Source organism: Theropithecus gelada, chromosome 8, assembly GCF_003255815.1.
Source record: "Theropithecus gelada isolate Dixy chromosome 8, Tgel_1.0, whole genome shotgun sequence".
In the NCBI taxonomy this organism is placed as follows: Eukaryota; Metazoa; Chordata; class Mammalia; order Primates; family Cercopithecidae; genus Theropithecus; species Theropithecus gelada.
In genome coordinates, this window is record NC_037676.1 from 118880749 (window position 1) to 118902672 (window position 21924).

Genomic DNA, 21924 nt, shown 5'->3' on the forward strand with positions numbered 1-21924 from the left:
AGAACAGCCCTGTATGCACAAAAAAGTCAAAAGCACAGGTGACAAAACTTTTGTAAAACAAAACAACACAAAACCAACAGTTAAGGCAGAACATGTAGGCAAACAAAAAAAGCTAGGACACCCACCCTCTCCACATTACATGTTAATACAATTAGGGCACAGAGGTAATAGTAGTCTCACTGTGGACAGCCCTGGCTCACCTCTCCAGCTGGGATCTCTCTCCTGAGAGGTCTCCATCACCACCCAGCTGTCCCTGGTGAATTTCACTCTCTCAGTGTCCAACCGAATTCTGCTTCCCTTCCCTCCCAAACTTGTGCCTCCTCTCCTGTGTGTGCTTGTCCCTTTTTTCCAAGGGGTTGGCAGACCACCCCAAAGGAAATACTGGGCCTAGATGAAATCAGAAGAAACAAAAAAAGAATAGATTTTTAGGGGTTTTTTTTAAGTGTAAAAAGAAAAAAATTGCATGCCTGCTTGCAAACATATGGGATACTGAAGAACTATTGCTGCTTTCACCAACCCAATTGCTGGTGTCAGTGCTGACAAACTTGCTTGCTTTCCTCCTCTGTTTTACTACCTGCATCTTCTTAATGACTGGGAACAAAGGGGAAGTCGAGTCCCTTCACCAGTCAGCTTTTGAATTAAATTGAAATTGTAGGGATGACCACAACCTACTCTGTACTCAAGCCGCTATCCCTATATTCCTTAAAGCCACTATAAAGAGGTGAGATTCCCACTGTATTATGTTACAAATTTATGTTTACCCCCCTTACCAGAAACCTCTAGCTGAGCCTGTCCTCTTCACACTGAGTAATGGTTTATGTTTCTTCCCTCAGGGCCTAAACTTTTATTTGTTCCTATTAAATATTATTCTGTTTTAAAAGCTTCTAAATTTCAACTTGCCCTGATTACCTTGAATTATGCAATGCAAATTAGTCTATTGAATAAAGATTGGTTTTGAAATCTGATGAGCCTCTCAACTGATTAAGTTAAATTATGCTTTAGTGGGGGGCATACCCTATATACTTCAAATACCTCCAGGCACACAATGAACTAATAACTGTACCAAGACTTCTGTGAAAAACAATGACAATATCTACTACACATTAAGCGCTTACTAAAAGGCAGGCATTGCCTCAATGCATTAGATGCATTCTTTCTTAATCTTCAGAACAACTCTAAAGGGTAGGCAGAATTATCATGCTCAGGATCAGACTGGATTCAAATGCACCAAGTCTGTTTAACTCCAGAGACTATGTCTTGATCATTATATCAGAGGGCCGTTATCATGGCTACTAGGTAGCTACAATTTCACAAGAAAGTAATTATAAGAGCAGTTTTTTTTTTTTACACCATGACTTTAACAGGCTGATCAATATGATGTAAAATAAATTTCACAAGACGGATTACTCAAAGAAGTAAACCATACACATTTCATTCAAAAGGGGCATAAGGTACAACTTTCCAGATACTTATGAGCCTAGCCTGCAAGTCATGAGTGACAAGTTAGATGTCACTCATGAATGAAAATTACCCGTCTCCTCAGTAGACACTACATTTCTCTTATCTACCACATCTTCATTCCCTCCACCACTAACTTGTCTTCTTGCATTCAACTATTATTTTTTTCTTAAAACAGATCTGAACATTGTCATGATACTTACAAAAAGTCTTCATGGTTGCCCACTGTCAATATATAAAAGCCAAACTCCTGACCAAAATGATCACAACTAATACAGGTTATGCTGTAGATATCAATTGTCTCTGTTTTACAGATGAGGAAACTGAAGCTGAAAGAATAAATTTTAATACACCCTGCATCTCTCAGCATCCTTGCCCATGCCATAGCCTCTATTTCAAAACCTCTTGCCACTACCAATCTCTTTCTCCAACTTAATGCTGCCAACTACCAACTTTCATTGTTTAAGATGTTTTTTCTTCTATTGAGACATAAATCACTGTTAATACCAGTGGCTCATTAGAGCAAGAAATAGAGGTGGCGCTGTTAAAAATGTAGTATATATAGGCAGACTGCAGTGGCTGACATCTGTAACCCCAGCACTTTGGGAGGCCAAGACGGGCAGATCTTTGAGCTTAGGAGTTTGAGACCAGCTTGGGCAACATGGCAAAACCCCATCTCTACAAAAAAAAAATACAAAAATTAGCTGGGCATAGTGGCATGTGCCTGTATTCCCAGTTACTCTGAAGGCTGACGTGGGAGAATGGTTTGAGCCCGGGAGGCGGAGGTTGCAGCATGCTGAGATCATGCCGCGGCAACAGAGCTGGAACCTGTGTCAAAAAAAAAAATTGAATACACATATATCCACATATTTACTTGGGTGTACATGCCTAAATCCACTGAGTTATATATAGGTCCACCATTCTTAAACTACCCAACTGTATCATATGAATTACAAAAAATTACTGATATCATGACATACATTTCAATCTTCACCCATTTCAGAGTTCAATTTCTCAACAATTTTTGTCAGACGAATTTTAGACATTTGACTCAATTCAACAAACTTTTTCTTTAAATCTTGCTAAAACAGGTAATCTACATGAACACTGCTGCATGCCATTATCCTAAGCAAATTAATGTAGGGACAGAAAACCAAATACTGCATGTTCTCACTTGTAAGTGGGAGCTAAAAATTGGGTACTTATGGACATAAAGATGAGAACAGAAGACACTAGGAACTACTAGAGGGGGTAGGGAGGGAGGGTGACAAGTATTGAGAAACCGTTGGGTACTGTAACGGCTACATGGGTAACAGGATCATCCATATCCCAAACCTCAGCATCATGCAACATACTCATGTGGCAAATCTGGACATTTACCCTGTGAATCTAGAAGTTGAAATTATAAACATAAATATACATATAAATGAATGCATGGGTGCTCTAATTATTCTCTTCTAAGAGAGAGGGTCTTAATGTCAAATGACAAGCCGGTTTTTTTTTTTTCTTTGTTTTGTCTGTTTGTTTAAGACAGAGTTTCGCTCTTGTTGCCCAGGCTGGAGTGCGACAGTGCGATCTCAGCTCACTGCGACCTCTGCCTCCTGAGTTCAAGCGACTCCCCTGCCTCAGCCTTCTGAGAGCTGGGATTACAGGCATGCACCACTACACCTGGCTAATTTTGCATTTTTTAGTAGAGACATGGTTTCTCCATGTTGGTCAGGCTGGTCTCAAACTCCCGACCTCAGGTGATCCGCCTGCCTCGGCCTCCCAAAGTGTTGGGATTACAGGCGTGAGTCACCGCGCCCGGTCACAGGTTTTTTATTTTTATTTTTAATGGAAACAATAAAATAGAAGACAGTATTTTTAACAGTGCCAAGTGGCCACTCAGAAGTCTGGCACTGGAGCAAGAGCTCCTTAAATTAATTGTCTAGGGAAAAATGGAGGTAGAGAAAACTCAATCTTCTTGGGATGGTGGCAATAGCAGCTGAAACAAAATATTAAAATCCGCCTCCTAAAGCAAGTGTGTACAACCTGCAGCCCAGGACAGCTTTGAATGCAGTCGAACACAAATTTGTAAACTTTCTTAAAACATTATAAGATTTTTTTTTTCCATTTTTTTTTTTTAAGCTCATCAGCTATCACCAGTGTTAGTGTATTTTATGTGTGTCCCAAGACGATTCTTCTTCCAGTGTGGCCCAGGGAAGCCAAAAGATTGGACGTCTCTGTCCTGAAGTCTTCAAGTTATTAAGGGAAAATCCTCTCTACTTTTTACCTACTACTTAGCAAAAAAAGGCAAAGATCAAATGCAAGTACGGCTTACTGTTCCTGTTTCTAGTAAGTCAAGCAACATAGAGAAAAGAAAAAGATTTATACAGTTTGATCAGGGAGGCCGGAAGACATCCATAAGTAAAACTGGCAACTACTATGAAAGTTAAATTTAGCATGGTTGGGGTTCACGGAGTCCATTTGTAATGCAAAAGTTGGGGTAAACATAATAAATTGATACTTTTAAACACCTTTTTTGAGAAATGGGAAAGAATTTTTCTATCACTGCTAATTTACTTACAAATTATATGCTTTCCCAAGTCAGTCCACCCTTCTAAATACAGGGTATACTCAAAGCATTGAACTAGCTATCTTTAATCATAAAGTAAGACTTCTGGGTCTAAATTTACATTGTTAAATTACTTTATTCTAATCAGTTCTCCAAAGCCAGATAGAAAAATTACTTTCTAAATAGTGTGCTAAATTTAGGAAATAATATATTCCTTAATTTCAAACAAATTTGACACAGTAATTTTTTGGGGGGTTGGGGGGGTCACATCATTCAGTTAATATTGTTCTATACCTACAGGATTAAATGTAGCTACTTTAGCTTTGTATGCAATTCACAATCTCCATTTAATCCATTCAACAAATATTTTATTGGGCATGTATTATATTCCACTATTCTAACAATAAATATTGGGGATAAATCTCAGTCCCTGAGCTCAGTGAGCTTCCAGTCTAGCAGAAGTGAATAATAATTGATGATATAGTGTGATAGTCCCCATAATATTAATTGCTAGGGTGCTTTTCATATATCTCCGGAAATTCTTTGTTGTTCCTCCCACCAAGCAACAGAATTTAACTCCCCTCCTCTTAATTATGGGCTGGACTTAGTGACACAATTCTAAGGAAAAGAGTAGGGGAAGGAATAAAAAGTAACTTTTCAGTGAAGAAACCTGGCAGTCACCACCTAAACCAAGTAACCAAGGTTAACATCATCATCATTAAGACATGTTGAGATGATGCAATGAAAGGGCCAGTTCACTTGTATACTTTCCCAAATCATGGTGATTATTCTTCTACATAATCATGAGAAAACATCAGACAAACCCAAATTGATAGATAATGTATAAACAGCTGACAAGCACTCTTTAAAAGTGTCATGGCCAGGAAAAACTAGAAAAAGAAACAGACTGGAACAGACTAAAGAGATACATGAAATTGAACGTGGCATCCTGGACTACATCCTGTATCAACAGAAAAAGAACATGAGTAAAAACTGGAGAAATGTGAATAAATTCTGCATTTTAGTTAATGGTACTGTACCAATTCTAATTTCTTACTTTTGACAAATACACCATGGTTACATGTTAATGGTCTTTCCAAGTTCTGTAAATCTAAAAATTTTTTTAAATAAAAGATTTAAATATATACAGTCTGATAAGAATCATCATGAGATAAGCATATGATCTACGAGACATGCAGCCAGGGTCAGCATCAAGGGTTATGTGTGTGAAATCTGGGAATAATGTCTCAACTTACTCTTGAAATATGGGAAGGAGTTGATCAGCTGGAATGAGGAAGGGGGTAGAAAAAAACAGAATAATCCACTATCCAGGAACAAGGCGGTTTTTGGTTTGTGTAATTAACAAATGGTTCAGTATGGCTGGCAAAATGGGAGAAGAAATCGAGAATGGGAGAAGTAGCATCAAGAAATAAGGTCAGAGAGAAAAGCCAGAATTACCTGTCTTCAAGATCCAGCTTCAAATCCCACATATATCATATCAATCTAGTGCTGAAGTGACTTCCTCTCCTGACATCATTTCCTATACCAGTCATTTGGCCATAACCAGGTATCGCCTTGTGTTAAGTTTGTCCTATTATTTTAATTTTCCCAATTTAAATCTTACTCCACAGAGTGAGACAGTAGGAACCAAGCTTCACACACCCCCTGAAATTCACTTTACTGGTTTCTACCTTATATCATGCCTTAGACACTGTCTAGCATAGTAGGGACTCAATGGATGAGCAATATATAATATAAACTGGTCATGAGAATTAATCTGAAGAATATGGTATCAATGAGAAGCTGATTTTAATCATCATAAGCTGATTCACTGGGGAGGGGGAGGGTGCACAGGGAACAACGGTACAGATATTTCCAAAATCGAGTACGAATAACAAAGGACAACGTACTAAAAACCTTAGAAATCATTTTAGGGCAGTGGTCCCCAATCTTTATGGCACCAGTGATCAGTTTCCTGGAGGATGATGTTTCCATGGAAGGTGGGGGGATTGGGGGGATGACAGCAGCGGCAGTGATTTTAGAATCAAACTGTTCCACCTCAGATCATCAGGCATTAGATTCTCATAAGGAAGGTGCAACCTAGATCACTCACATGTGCAACTCACAACAAGGTTAGCGTGTGGGCAGCAAGCCATCCAGGTGCCAAGGCAAGAGACTGACAGCACAGGCTGTTTAGGTATAATAAAGAAAACACTTAAAATCAGAATAGTTATATTAGACATATAGATATGATTATATATAAATATTACTAATCATTAGTTTATAGTATTACTCTTTATTCCAGTATTATAATAATCTCTGTTCTACAATTATAATCTAAGAAAAACTAGGGCATACAGAGATAGGAGCTGAAGGGACCCGGTGAGAAGTTACCAGAAGACAAAAGCGTGAGCCATGTCATGCTCAGACACGGCCACTAGAGGGCTCCCTGGTCTAGCAGTAACACCAGTGCCTGGGAACGCGCCCCTTACTTAGCAGACCTTGGTCTAGCGGTAGCACCGGGGCCTGGGAAGCATCCATTACTTAGCAGACCCGAAAAGGGAGTCTCCCTTTCCCCGGGGGAGTCAGAAAAGATTCTGCTCCACCACCTCTTGTGGAAGGCCGGACATCAGTCAGGCCTGCCCATCAGAGGCCTGACATCTCCCTTTGATGCTGCGCTTCAGCAGTCACGCTCCTGGTCCACTTTCATGTTCCACCCTGTACACCTGGGCTCCGAGGCCTTCTAGATAGCAGTAGCAGAATTAGTGAAAATACTCAAGTTTTGAAATACATAGAAGAAATAATGACGTAAGCTGTCCTCTCTCTCTCTCTCTCCCCGCCTCGGCTACCAAACAGGGAAGGGACCCCTGTCCAGTGGACATGTGGCTCGCGTGACCTTACCTATCATTGGAGATGGCTTACACTCCTTATCCTGCCCCCTTGTCTTGTACACAATAAATAACAGCGCAGCCAGGCATTCGGGGCCACTACCACTCTCCACATCTAGGTGGTAGTGGTCCCCCCAGGCCCAGCTGTCTTTCCTTCTATCTCTGTCTTGTGTCTTTATTTCTACGATCTCTCGTCTCCCCACACGAAGAGAAAAATCCACAGGCCCAGTAGGGCTGGACCCTATATTAGTGCTCCTATGAGAATCTAATCCAACAGCTTTTCTGACAGGAAGCAGCATTCCTGGTTCCTAACAGACCAGTACTGGTCCACGGCCTGGGCACTGGGGACTCCTGCCTTACAGGACTTAAGGACTAAGAAGATAAAAACTGTTCCACATAACATCATTTCTGCCTATCATTCTGATACTCTGCTCCATTCTACCTCCTGACAATTAACAATCAACAAAAAGGTGTCCTATAAAGTGGTTAAGAATCCAGGCTTTGAATCCTGATTCCATACACTGTAGCAAAGGTTCTTGGACAAAGTACTTAGCTTCTCTAGCCTTCAGTAAAATGGGAACAGTAACAGTACTCAACTCTTAAAAGAACCATTGGATTCAATGCATGCAAGTCTTCAACACAATCAATGTTTGGCACATGACAAGTGCTCAACAAATGTTAGCAATTACAACTGTGACTGTAATGTTATCATCACCACTATAATAATGGTGAGGACAATGATACCATTCAAGAGTACTGCCTTGCCATTGCTCACTTCTAAGTCTTTTACTTTTTAATCACCTTCTCTAGTTTAAAAGATAGAGGGGAAAAATTCCTTGTTGCTGTGTTCTTCCTAAAAGCTAGTAAAAATATCTATTTTACTAAAAGTAAAATCTTCATGTACAGTTGGTGTTTTATTCCACATACAGAAGAGTAAGGTTAATCGACACACAGGAAGATATCCTTGGCATCAATAATCAAATAAACGTTGAAGAACAACTGCATAAAAAGGAAAACAAAGGAACAGCCCTAAAATTTTACTGTTTCTTTTCCTACTAACATTTTTAACTTCAACAGTTTAAAAGAGGTCAAGCTAATACATGTCAAATATCTAAAACACAAACTACTTATGGCTATTTTAAAGCAACTTATTTCAACCATTTTTTTTCTTCAACTATTTAAATAATTTCGTAGATTGTATGCAATGTGTAGCTCTCACGTTGATAATGTACTCTATGATAATGGCCAAAGGTACATTATACCAAATGTAAAGGTCTAGAGAGTTCCTCTGTACAAAAGGTACTTTGCAGTGGAAACCAACTATGCCAATAACACTTTGTAGCACTGCCCACAGGAAACACTAACTGCTGTATCCAACATTCCTGATGCTGAAGTGCTTGTTATCTACAAAGAATGTTCTTCAACATCTAATTCATACTTGGTAAGAGATGGATCCTAATCCACCCATATGAATTTAGATAATCAATAGTATGACCAAGATACTATCTATATACATATTTTCATATGATATTTGTGAAAAGTTATAGATTAAGACACAGAATATATTTATGGCAAGAATCAGTATAAGGAGAAAAGTTGTTCAAGCTGTTTTATCCAAGAGAGATGAATTTCTAATTTTTTTTTTTGTTTTTTTGTTTTTTTTTTTTGAGACAGAGTCTCGCTCTGTCACCCAGGCTGGAGTGCAGTGGCCGGATCTCAGCTCACTGCAAGCTCCGCCTCCTGGGTTTACGCCATTCTCCTGCCTCAGCCTCCCAAGTAGCTGGGACTACAGGCGCCCGCCACCTCACCCGGCTAGTTTTTTGTATTTTTTAGTAGAGACGGGGTTTCACCGGGTTAGCCAGGATGGTCTCGATCTCCTGACCTCGTGATCCGCCCGTCTCGGCCTCCCAAAGTGCTGGGATTACAGGCTTGAGCCACCACGCCCGGCCGAATTTCTAATTTCTTAACCAAAAGATTCATGTCCTAATGCTTCCTTAGGTTATAAAGATCCACAAGATAGTAAGGTAACTCAGAAAGACGTTAGACACTACCTTCACCAAGTGACCAAGGTTAGCATCACCAGTGATGTCATGTGAGTATCATGTTACACCACCCCCCCCTCCACCCGGCAAGAATGCAATGAAAGGGGCACTTCAGCACTGAGAGTCCTCCTCAAAAATCTGCAACTTCAGTTTAATCATGGAAACACATCCAGCATATCCAAACTGAGGAACATTTTACAAAATACTTAACCAGCACTCTTTAAAACTGCCTAAATCGTGGGAAACAAGAAAAGACTGAGACAGTCACAGACCAGAGGGGCCTAAGGAGACAAGACAACCAGCACAATGTGGTATTCTAGACTGGATCCTGGAAAAGAAAAGGACATTACTGGAAAAACTGGTGAAATCCAGATAAAGTTAGCAGTAAGATGTCAATGTTCGTTTCTTAAACTAATGTATCTCAGTAATATAAGATGGGAATACTAAGGGAAAACTGGTTGAAGGATATAGGGGAACTCTCTGTACTATGTTTGCAACGTTTCAGTAAAATGTAAAATTATTCCAAAACAAAGTTTATTTAAAAAAAAAAAAGACTCCAGACACACTTGTTTACAAAGGTTATCTAGTAGCCATGGATAAACTTTCCTAGAGTAAACACTACCACCAATAAATCCAATCACCAAGCTGAGTTCCCATAAATATTTCAAATGTCAAGTGAAAAGTCCTAGATTAAGTCACAGAATTATAAAGACATTGATGACAGTTGATGACAGTCATCAATTCAACTAGGTTACTACAGATAGCTTAAAGCTTTTTAGTAGTCTCTTACAGTTTACAGAATAAAACCTAAACTCCTGTAAGCTCTGAAGAACACAGCCACTTGGTTTTCATTCAGCAGGATTTACTCAGACAGATTAACCTTCTGAAAGTTCCTGAACAATGTCAAGCTCATTCCCACCTCAGGGCCTTTAGCACTTGGTTTTCCTCATCTGTCTCTTCACACAGCCAGTTTCTTCTTATCTTTCAGTTGAGCATATCCCCATTCCAGGGACTCCCTAAACACTCCATATAACCACTCTGTTTTTCATGTTTCAATACAGCATTCAATAAATTACATGAGATATTTAACTATTTATTAATTAATTTATTTAGAGACTGGGTCTCACTCTGTCACCCAGGCTGGAGCGCAGAGGCACGATCTCGGCTCACTGCAACCTCCACTTTTCGGTTTCAAGCGATTCTTGTGCCTCAGCCTCACGAGTAGCTGAGACTACAGGTGAATGCCACCACACCTGGCTAATTTTTGTATTTTTAAGCGACGGAGTTTCACCAGGGGTTTTGTCATGTTGGTCAGACTGGTCTTGAACTCCTGGCCTCATGTTATCTGCCCGCCTCAGGCTTCCAAAGTGCTGGGAATACAGGCAAGAGCCACCACACCCAGCCAACACTTTATTATAAAACAAGTTCTGTGTCAGATGATTTTGCACAACTGTAGGCTAATGTAAGTGTTCTGAATACACTTAAAAGTGGGATAGGCTAAGCTATGACGTTTGGTAGGTTAGGTGTATTAAATGCTGGGTTTATCAGGATGTGACCCCATCATAAGTTGAGGAGCACCTGTATATTATTGGGTTAACTAATGTCTCTCTCCTCTACGTTTTCATCATGTTATTCCGGAGACAAGGCAGAATTATCCATGGAATCCCATCCTATAAAGGGAATATTTTGTTGAAAAAGTATCTTATTTCTCTTTTAGTAATCTTAGTTCTGTCTTTTGGAGCTTGATAGTAAAAATTAATCCTCTCTCCAGAAAACAGGCCTAAAAAGTATCAGTCCGCATACGTATTACACTGACTCACTACTCCACATAATGAATGTACTTTTTAAATGATCCAAAAAGATATCAATAATTTCTGAATTGAAAAACCTTAAATATTTCATATTTTAGTGAAGCTGATATTGTTACAAGTACAGGAATTCCCCTGCTGGTTATCAGCAGCTTACGTTTACTAAATTCATCTGCTCTGTAATACATACTATCATCACAGAACAGGTGCTTTTCACAAAGTATTCAAGATGGAAGGGAAGGCAAACAGGAATTTAATTCTCTATGTGTGAAGTATTAAAGTTATTTGATAATATTCAGTCAAATATCTCTTATGTGAGATATTAAAGTTATTTAATAATATTATTCAGTCAAGCCCCCAAAACATGAGTGTACTCGTCTACTCAATCTTTTGTCATTCCTTCCACCTCTCTCTAGTGTTCATCCTTTCATTCTCATTGCTACTGTTCATATTTCAGTAAAGCCCTCATTATGTTTTTCCCACCTTCAGTCACAAAATATTGGTTTTATATCAACACACCTCTGCCAGAAAACCCAGAATGATTCACAACTACTTCAAATCTAAGCTTCATTTTCGAGAGTTCAAAGTTTTCCATAATCTGATCCTATTACTTCAGACCATTTCCCAAACTAAGTCTCTGATCTAACTAATCTCATTTTTCTATGCTTATAATACATGCTTGTTTCTAATTCCATACCTTTGTCTCATATAAGTTCATGTTTCCTGATTCAATCAGTCACGAATCTCTAAAACTTTGAGTACAGTCCTACTCTCAAAAAAATAATATTACAAACTCTTGGTAAGCAGTATTTGCATTATTCAAATCTTTTCCTTTTTAAAATACTCTTCTCCTTTGTTTTATCAGGAGAAGCAAAAAGGCTGTTGATGCTCACTTCCAAAAAGACTACTACATTCTTAGGTGTCTTTAAGTTACACTGGAATTTGGAAACTTCAAGCCAAATCACAACAGTATAACAGAGTACTCAAAAATCAAAACAGCAAAAAATAATGGGCACATGAATAAAAGTACAAAGCAACTTATTTGTAAATTTTCAAGATGTCACCTCATTATTATTATTATTATGCTAAGGACAACAGTATCTTAAAATTATAAATGTTCATAGTCTTCCATTTACTAGTCAAAATGACTATTTTTCCAAGACAAAACAGTCACTTAAATACATCACAAAGATACCAATAAATACCTGTAAAAGACTATTTCTATAGTAAAGAAAATTAGTAAAAGTGTTGATATTGATGACTATAAATTTCATTCAATTATATTAGGCTAATTAAAATGTAAAGATTTCAAGTTTAAAGTCCAAGTGAGATAATTTACCAAGCAAATTAAATTCTGTGATTAGTATAATTCATTCACTATGGGTAAAGTAGTTAAAAATCTTTCCTAATTCTCAAAGATGTTCATCAAAACCACTTAATACCAGTTGAAGGGAAACCGAGAGCAGTACTTTATTCTTAAAACATGAAATATACATTTTAAATGCACATATTTATATCAAACGGTAACTAATTGAATTATACCAAACATCCTTATGGTACTCACTACCATATGATAATCATGATCCAAGCAAAAAACTAAAGAAAAGCAAGGTCGGATGAACTTAATATTCAACTGCTGTACTTTCAAGCTTTCCATTTTTTTATGTTGAACAGGTTTTCTAGTTCTAAGGTTTGCCTAGATGTTGAACTTGTACCTCCTTAGAATTTTGGTTAAGCCAGAGCCTTTCTTTAAAAAAAAAAAAAATTTGCAATAAAAGAAATTATGGTCTAAATCGCAAAGATGACAAGAAACCTTAGCAATTTAAATAGACAAGCCTTGAAATAATACTGTGATCAAAGTATCAAGCAGCCTAATATAACCCAGTTGGCTCAGGCTTATCATATATGGTACTCATTACCACAATTTCACTATTTAATCTACTTCCTGGTGTCAACAAAAACTTTGTTATTAATTCCTCCCAGTTATGGATCTGCTTAAATTATTGCACTTTCTGATAAGACAACCCTCTGTCCAAAAAATTTTTTAAAAAGGAGCAGGTCTTATTTTAAATGTTTTAGAAATGGAACCCCGGTTAGTAAAACCACAGAAACCACGGTGGCTTTGTATTATTAGCCGTCTACTTAAGGGTATGTTGATTTCTATGGAGGTAATAGATGACTCATGGTTAACACAATTTTGTAAGGGATCACATGTTTTATCAAAAAGGTAACCATATGCACGTATGCAAAAAGAACTATTCTACAAATTGTTAAAATTCAAGTAAGAGATGTATCCACTGACAAAGGTATACAGGTTAGATTCTGCTAGCCCGTCCTCTTATCCACACAAAACTTCTCCATCACTCATGTAGATCCTTGTTGGTTACAACTTGTAAGATTTTGAAGCTATAGATCTTACTGCCTTTAAGTAATTAAATGTTTCTTAGGAACTTGTTTTTACACATAATTTGTTTCCAAAAAGACTCCATTTAGGCAAAGTAAAAATGCTAGGATTATTAAATCTACCTCAACACTTGTACCAAACACTGAAGCAGCAAAAAACTAAATCAAAAAATACAAAGAGATACATAAGAAAAGGGCAGTGTGATCATGATTACTGTCACTGGATTTACTGGTCTGTCTCAGCCACAGGTACCAGGACATTGAAAAGATGAATTGTGAGAGTTGTTCACGGTGCACACCTCCATTTTTTACAAAGAGCTAGTTGGACTGGTTACAAAGGAGTCACTAACTGCTCAGTGTTTCATGAATGGCACCCAGCGTTCACACAGATTCCTTACAGCTAACTGATCCATTTCCTTTCCATGCTCTCTTCTCTTTCATTCTGCTTGCCCAGATGGCAGCCACAGCAGATTGGAAGCATTGCACAACATACTACTTAACCATACTGTGTACTCAGTAAAGAAGGAAATTCACATGACAGGTTTTATCAGTATTGTCTGTTTAAGTCATCTGCAAAGCAATGTATTCTAGAAGGTCTTCCTGTGTCATCAGTCAGGCACTGATTTCCTAAGTCAAATTAAACCATCTATTCAAACTATTATTTGTAATTGCATTCAGTGATATTTAATAAGAACATATTTTTCTTCCCCTACCCCACCCAGCTTGGTCTGTACTTTCAGTTAGTTTCTCCATTCCATGTAGCAAAATAGTAGAGGCTGTGCTGACTTTCAGCAGTGAAATGGGTTTAGTGTCTGTATATATTCAACCACCGCTAATCTTCTGTTGACCTTCATTTTTACTTAATATAATACCCAGTGTACGCCAACAAACTTAACTTTCTAAAAATCTGGTGTTAAATTTAATACTCGTTTGATTTCATTTGTGTTGATAATAAATGATAATGTCAAGAAGCAGCCTTTTAAGTAAATACAATATGTCTACAAGTCACAACTGCAGGCAACTGCATCACTCACTGTGCTTCTGAAAACATACTGGAATTACTGCCACCTCCCTAAATTGTGATGGATTATATATTAGATGGGCATACTGGGGTTTCTGGTTCTGCATTTGCCATTAATTTTAAACTTGGGCATCTCTGGGACTCAGTTTCCCATCTGCTAAAATAATTACAAAAGTTCCTCCTGTGATTCTCTTTGTAAATATGAAAAGTAAAGCTGTAGAGACTCAAGATTCCAATTAGCAGTAAAGCCAGAACTTTGTCAGTAGCCAGAAGTCAGTCTAGATTTCCTGTTATGCCTATCTGAAAGTTTCCCATATATAAGAAATATATAATATTTGCTATATATACATTTTAGAAATATATTCTATTTTAGAAATTTTCTCAACTAAGAACAGTAACGGTATACGTGTATACACATTGCTTCCATAATTGGATACTAGCATCTTTTCAGGTTGCCCAGAAGATGAGGAGACAATTTAAGACAGAAATGTAAATCTGGATTATGAAAAAAACATCAGAGTCTCACTGTTGGTCACATCGAATATCTCCAAAAGGGGCAGGGAGGCAAACCATACACAGCTTAACACTGCATATAACATCTATACCACCCCATTTTCCATTTTATCAACAGAGAAAATAGCTCATACCCATCAAAGTATTTTATTATCCTTCATACAACCCCTCATCCTCTTCTAGTACTGAATCTTTTTAATGTTTTATCTTTTTTCATGGGGTTGGTGAGGCTGGTAGTTGGAGGAAGAAGAGAAATTAAAATATTAAGAAGAAACAATCCACATTACCAACAATCCTGGTAATAGACTTTTTAAAAAACTGAGTACATTTAAAGTATTGGGAGTTGCTACCAAATGACAATGAATCAAAAATGAAAATAAAATACTTCTAATATGACAAAGAAAAAAAGATGATCAACTTATAAATTTTCAAGAACAAAAGTATCGTATGAAACACATACATTCAGAATCACTTTGAATTACAAACTTGGAGACACACAGTTTCGTAAATATGTGTTTATAACCCCAAGACATTCTCCAGCTAAACAAAAATATGTTCCAGACATGTTCACCTGCATATTAACATAATATTCACCTTTCAATAATCTGATTCACTAACATAATGCACTAAAACAAGTCTCCTCATGCTTCTCATGTTCAAGTCAAATACACTGCTTAAAACCGCTAAGTTCTATAAATAACAAACATTTCAAAAAATATCTGTAGCAGAAATGTAAGTTAGCAAAGGCCAAAGTGCCCAGCACACAGTTTCCACTCAAATATTGGTGTGATGAATAAACAACAAAAGAAGAAACAAAGAAAAGCAAAAAGGAGACACTGAAATGAGAGCAGATGAGCCTGGAATCTACAGTGACTTGAGAGCAACTGGAATTCGTAGGACTGTTGCTGTTGTTGCTGCTGCTGCTGCTGCCGCCGCTGCTGCTGCTGCTGTCACTGCTGTCTGCTGAGGATAACAGCATGCCACAAGTCTAGGGAGCCCCATCAATGGCTCTGCTGCCAAACTCCTTCTACCACAGTTGCTGGTTTGTGAGGTTAATAGCCTACCGCCAAAGTATGTCTCCACAAGGTAGTCGCTCATTCAATTCTATAAACCAGAAAAAAGATGAACACCTTTCTGCAAAGACCACTGGAAGAACTGTATGGCCCTCTCATCCGTCACAAAGGAAAGAAGGGCTGTCTGTATATCAAACGATGATGTCTGTAGGTTAGATGTTAGAGGGCAAAAAAAAAAAAAAAAACGGTAAATATGTATATGGGGTAAGGAAAGAGGGAGATGTCGGGTTTCATTATAAACCTATATCATAACATTATTACTTAAAGTCAAAATAAATACTGCCTTTGTTTTCAACTATATCGGAAAGCATCTAAAACGTACTGAGTAAAAATTACTGGTAGAAAAAAGCATTAAATAATACTCATGGTGGAGAAGCGTTAATGGTATGAAAACACAATTCTGAAACTGCTAATAGGTAAGCCATGAAGAATAATCTCAAACAGATAAAAGAACAATCTCAAAACAGATAAAAGCTCCACAAACTGAAAATTTCACCTGGAGAGAGATGAATATAAAGCAAACAGAACACTTTACTGGCATAACTAAGATAGCACTCTATTAGGATAAAGGGCAATTTGGAAAACTCAGTATTAGCACCAAAACATCAAATGTAATTATAATTAATTATTGACTTGTAAAACATACATTAGGTAATATATTTAATTGGGGGAATGAAACTGAGTACCATTTCTCCTGGGCAAGATAGGAAGCAACTCTGAACTTGAAAAAAAAGAAATAGCAAGGATCTTTGGTTACATACTGTAATTGTGACTTTTTGACATTTTAATTAGTACTAAAGCAGTTCATTTTAATGGTTATTACCTTAAAGTTTAGTAATAAATTCAAATATCTTTACCTAAAGTTGTTGTGGGTCAAAAGTAAGACAGTTTTTATTTAATTAAAATTTAAACCACTGGGAACAGTAATTTAAGGATTACATTTTTAGACTTGGGAAACTTAGGAATTTTAAATACTATTTAAGTACTGTATCCACCTGTAATTTTCAAATCTTACAGTATTACTTTAAGTCTGCACAAAATTTGAACAGGTTTTACTTGGCTTCTTTCCAAACCATAGCACTTACGCTTTGGGGACTAAGGGAGAATAGAGTGTAAAGCGCTTTAATTTCTTTAAGCAGAAAAATCTTTTACCTTGACTACATTTTCAAAAGTTTATCCTTCCACGCACAAGAGTTTCTCAACTTATTTTTTAAAAAAAGAAAAAGAACTAAATTGTAAAACACGAAGTAAATGCAAAAATATTTTTCAAGCTTTCAAAATGAAGCTAGACTTTGTTCCTACTATTGTATTTAAAATCTTGAGACACTCAAACTGAAAGAACCAAAAAGCCATGAAAATACGGGAACTGATGCTTCCTATTCGGATTTTGCTTCTCGTATATTCTAATCACCTTAATAAACCAAAAGCCAAACACATAAAGTAAATTTAGGTTTTTACGTTAAAGTTTCACCTCACAAATCAGGCTTTTCTGAGTGATTCAAATAAATGTAAGTGAGCAGAAATCTAAAGTTCATTGCCCTGATTATTTAGCAGTAAATCACTAAATGTGAACAGTTTAACATTTTCAAAATACTACGTGAGCAACAAAAAGATGAGTACCAAGAGGAATTATATAATTCAGTGTACAGATTCTCTCTAGTTACCTGCTTACATAATGCTTCTAAAATCAAGTATCTATTAAGTATTTTACTAAATATTTTAAATAGAACTGCAATATGGGCCCCAAGGTTCTATAAACATGACACTAACATCATTATTAGGAGAACTTTCATGTATAAAAACGTCAAAAACAACTTCTCTACCTGAATACTAAAGCAACAGCAATATCTGAAAAGTATTTTCAAGGAATCTGAACAATAAAGATGTCAAATTAAAAATATATACATATCAGTTTGTTCTTGATTTCTCGAGGTGTGTGTGCCACTTATGAGGACCCAGATAAACAAATAATCAGAACACATTCAAAGAACACAACTTTCTTGTTTAACAGTTACTTAAAATTGCAACTGACATCTATCTATAGAATCAAACTTCACCTCTCCTGTGAAGTCATCCCCCAAAACGAATTAGTGGCTGATAGCTGGGTGTTCCCATCATTTTTTCCTCTTGTAGTCTAGACTTACATCAATTCTGTTTTACAATTTTTTTATGTACGCACTTGTCTCTCCCACTTAAAATCTTTTGAGGCAGTAACCAGATTTGGTGTCTTTGTATCTTTTTTACTTCCCACTCAAGTAATTTGCTGGCTAAATGCTGAAGTGAATTAGGGTGGACTAATTTTTTTTCTGGATATTTGAAACATTTTATCATACCTCCACACCTGACCACAATGATATGAGGTCACTAGGTAAACATGCTATTTCTCCAGTAAATTTCAAAACATACCCCAAAATTGTCTACATATTGTTTCTAACATTTCTACCAAAAATATATCATTTAAAAAAAAATGTAACAAAAGAAACAGAAGTTTTCAAAAAAGGAATGTGTCAAACAGACCACAATGATCACTGACTATTCATACAGATGGGGGTAAGACAAAATAATAAGTAAACACATGTCTATTCACAAAATGTCCCCATCTGTCTAAAAAATATCAAATGCTTTCTCTGTCCAAATTCAATTCTTCCCTGAGCTTAAAAGCAATACAAAGGCGAAGTAGTAACTACAGACTAGGTTTCCAGCAGTTTTACCCTGGGTGTGGGCTGCAGGAAAACTAAGAAGAGAAGGAAGGTGAGATTTGAGGAAGCAAGTAACTAAGCAGAGATTTTCTCCAATGTAAAATACAACTAACTTGCACAGAGAGCACTGCAAATAACATCACCATACAAATTTATTCTCTCCAAACTCAGTCACACAAAAATAACCCTATGCTGGGAAAAATTACTCTAAATACATCAATATTTTAATTACATTTTTGTCAATTCATATTTTAGCCTCTGAAAGGACTGATTCTACAACTCTGCTTTTCTTTTGAAAACATAAACAAAATATGTAAACAGTTGACGCCAGTATTTCTTACTGCAACACCAAACTTGATTAATACAAGAGCAAATAATTTTCAAGTAACAATTTTCTCCTACTGAAAATGAACAAAAACAGATAAAAGCTATGTGTTGTATTTATCACTACAATGCGTATTATCACTTTAATAATTATACGTGGTGCACACATGAATACTGTCTGAGTAAAAAGACATTATTTTATTCCCCTAACTGAATTTTAGGAATACAACGCACTCTTCATGCTTCGTTTTGAAATCAACCTATTTTGAAGGCTAAGGATCATCCTTTGTGTGTAATAAGCAAAATTGGCCACTCCAAATATGAAAACTATGGATTTGGCTCTGATGCAAAATAAAGTAAGCTTCTTACAGCACCTGAAATATTAAATCAATTTAGTCTGCTGAAAAGCAAGGCAGTGAGTTATTGAATCTGTGTTTAATTCAGTGCACTTTATAACATATTTAAGGAATTCAGTTGTATAAAACAGTATCTGAATCTTATCAGATGAAAATATTTTTCCCTTTTAGCAAGCCTTGGGTTGCATGTTTAAGAAAACAAATTAGTCTTCAGTTCTGCTAAGCTTGATAATAGTGCCCCCTAATGGGAATTTTAGTATGAGTTTTTCTACTCTTTTTTTGTTTTGTTTTGAAAAAGCATATATTCTCTAATATGATCAAATTATCTCACTTTCAACTAGAAGGTAAATTCTGTAATACAAAAGTTTATGAAGACTGAATCCACTCAAAGGAGTTACCACATGTACAAAAAAAAAATTGTGAATTAAGAGAAACAAATAGAAAACTTATAACAAAAGTTTTCTAGGTTTTGAATCATCCAGTAACATAATCTAACACAGCACAATACAAAACATTACTCTCATAAAGAAATTATCATTCTCATTGTTTCTAGGACTCAAGTGAGCAATTAATACGTGCTAAATAAAAGATACCAGAGTCAGAAAAAATTGGTTCAGAAATTATTCTATGTTGCACAACTCCAAAGTATAAAGCTAAGATTTCCACCCAGGTTTTCTGGCCTCATACCATTATCTTCCCACAATGCCTAGTCACAGGTCAGCAACCACGAATTACAACTTCATATGTGTTTTCTTTTTCATGAAAAAGGCATTAAAACTAAAGCAAAAACTACCTATTCTGATACTTTCTAGGTGTGCCAGTGAAACAAACATCCTATAGTATCAGTATGTTCGTTTCAGTGCTCAAAATACATTCTGAGCTCAGCCAAGATTAAAGGTAACATCAAGAACAAATATCGCACAAAAAATTATCAATTTATGATGAAAGAGAGGATTTATTGCCTTATTCTTTAACTTTACAGGAGAGGGAGAACAGTAAGACATGAAGTTATATAAATCACAGGTGGTCAAAATTTCTTTAAGGATCAGACAGTAAATATGTCAGGCTTAGGACCCATATGGTCTCAGTTACAACTACTCAACTGTGCCACTGTATCGGGAATGAAGCCACAAAAAAATATGTGAATGGGCATCGCAGTGTCCCTACAAAACTCTATTTACAAATCAGATCATTATTTGTCAATCTCTGACTTAAACCATTTACTAATATTTCACTTTTGGACAACAGATTAAAAATATCCTCTTTACATGAGACACCAAAACAAACAAACAAAACACTTGAAATATATACTCATTAAAATTTTGAAATATTTGGTATATTACCTCCCTGAGGCGGATGGCACAAAAAAAGACCTTTCTCTGAATAAATGCTAGTTTTAGAGAGCACAAAACAATAGAAAAGCAGTAAGAAATGCAATGGGTCTTTACCATGATTTTAAAAAATCAACACACAGGACTATTTCATATAACAGAAAATTATAGTTTTTATCTAAGTTTAACAAAAATCTACTGGTGACTACATTTTAATGCCCATTTATATTAATGAGTATATGGGTTAGCACGGAAGTGAAAAACCTCTACCAGGAAAACTACAAAACACTGCTCAAAGAAATCATACATGACACAAATAAATGGAAACACATCCATGCTCATGGATGGGTAGAATCAATGTTGTGAAAATGACCATACTGCCAAAAGCAACCTACAAATTCAATGCAGTCCCCTCTCAAAATACCACCTCATTCTTCACAGAACTAGAAAAAACAATCCTAAAATTCATATGGAACCAAAAAAGAGCCTGCATAGCCAAAAGAAGACTAAGCAAAAAAACAAATCTGGAGGAATTACATTACCCAACTTTAAACTACTGTAAGGCCATAGTCACCAAACAGTATGGTACTGGTATAAAAACATGTATATAGTCCAATGGAACAGAACAGAGAACCCAGAAATAATGCCAAATACTTACAGTTAACTGACTTTGACAAAGCAAACAAAAACATAAAGTGGGGAAATGACACCCAATTCAACAAATGGTGCTGAGATAATGGGCAATCCACATGTAGAAGAATGAAACTGGATCCTCATCTCTCACCTTATACAAAAATCAACTCAAGATGGATCAAAGACTTAAATCTAAAACCTGAAACCATAAAAATTCTAGAAGCTAACATTGGAGAACCCCTTCAGTACACTGGCGTAGGCAGACTTCATAACCAAGAACCCAAAAGTAAATGCAACAAAACAAAGATAAATAGATGGGACTTAATTAAACTAAAAAGCTTCTGCACAGCAAAAGAAATAATCAGCAGAGTAAACAGACAACCCACAGAGTAGGAAAAATCTTCACAATCTATATAAACGACAAAGGACTAATATCCAGAATCTACAACGAACTCAAACAAGTCAGCAAGAAAAAAACAACTGCATCAAAAAGTGAGCTAAGGACATGAAAGAAGATACACAAATGGTCAACAAACATACGAAAAAATGCTCAACATCACTAATGATCAGGGAAATGCAAATCAAAACCACAGTGCAATGCCACCTTACTCCTAGCTAGAATGTCCACAATCAAAAAAAAACAAAAAACAAAAAAACAAAATTATAGATGTTGGCGTGGATGGGGTGAAAAGAAAACACTTTTGGTGGGAATGTAAACTAGTACAACCACTATGGAAAACAGTGTGTGGCAATTCCTTAAAGAACTAAAAGTAGATCTGCCATCTGATCCAGCAATCCCACTCCTGGGTATCTACCAAGAA

At 36.5% G+C, this 21924-nt stretch overlaps 1 protein-coding gene across 2 annotated transcripts in view; it reads right to left on the reverse strand.

Moving 5' to 3' along the window:
• EIF3H (eukaryotic translation initiation factor 3 subunit H) overlaps window positions 1–21924 on the reverse strand; it is a 122931-nt gene that overhangs the window by 49277 nt on the left and 51730 nt on the right. The window lies entirely within an intron of this gene.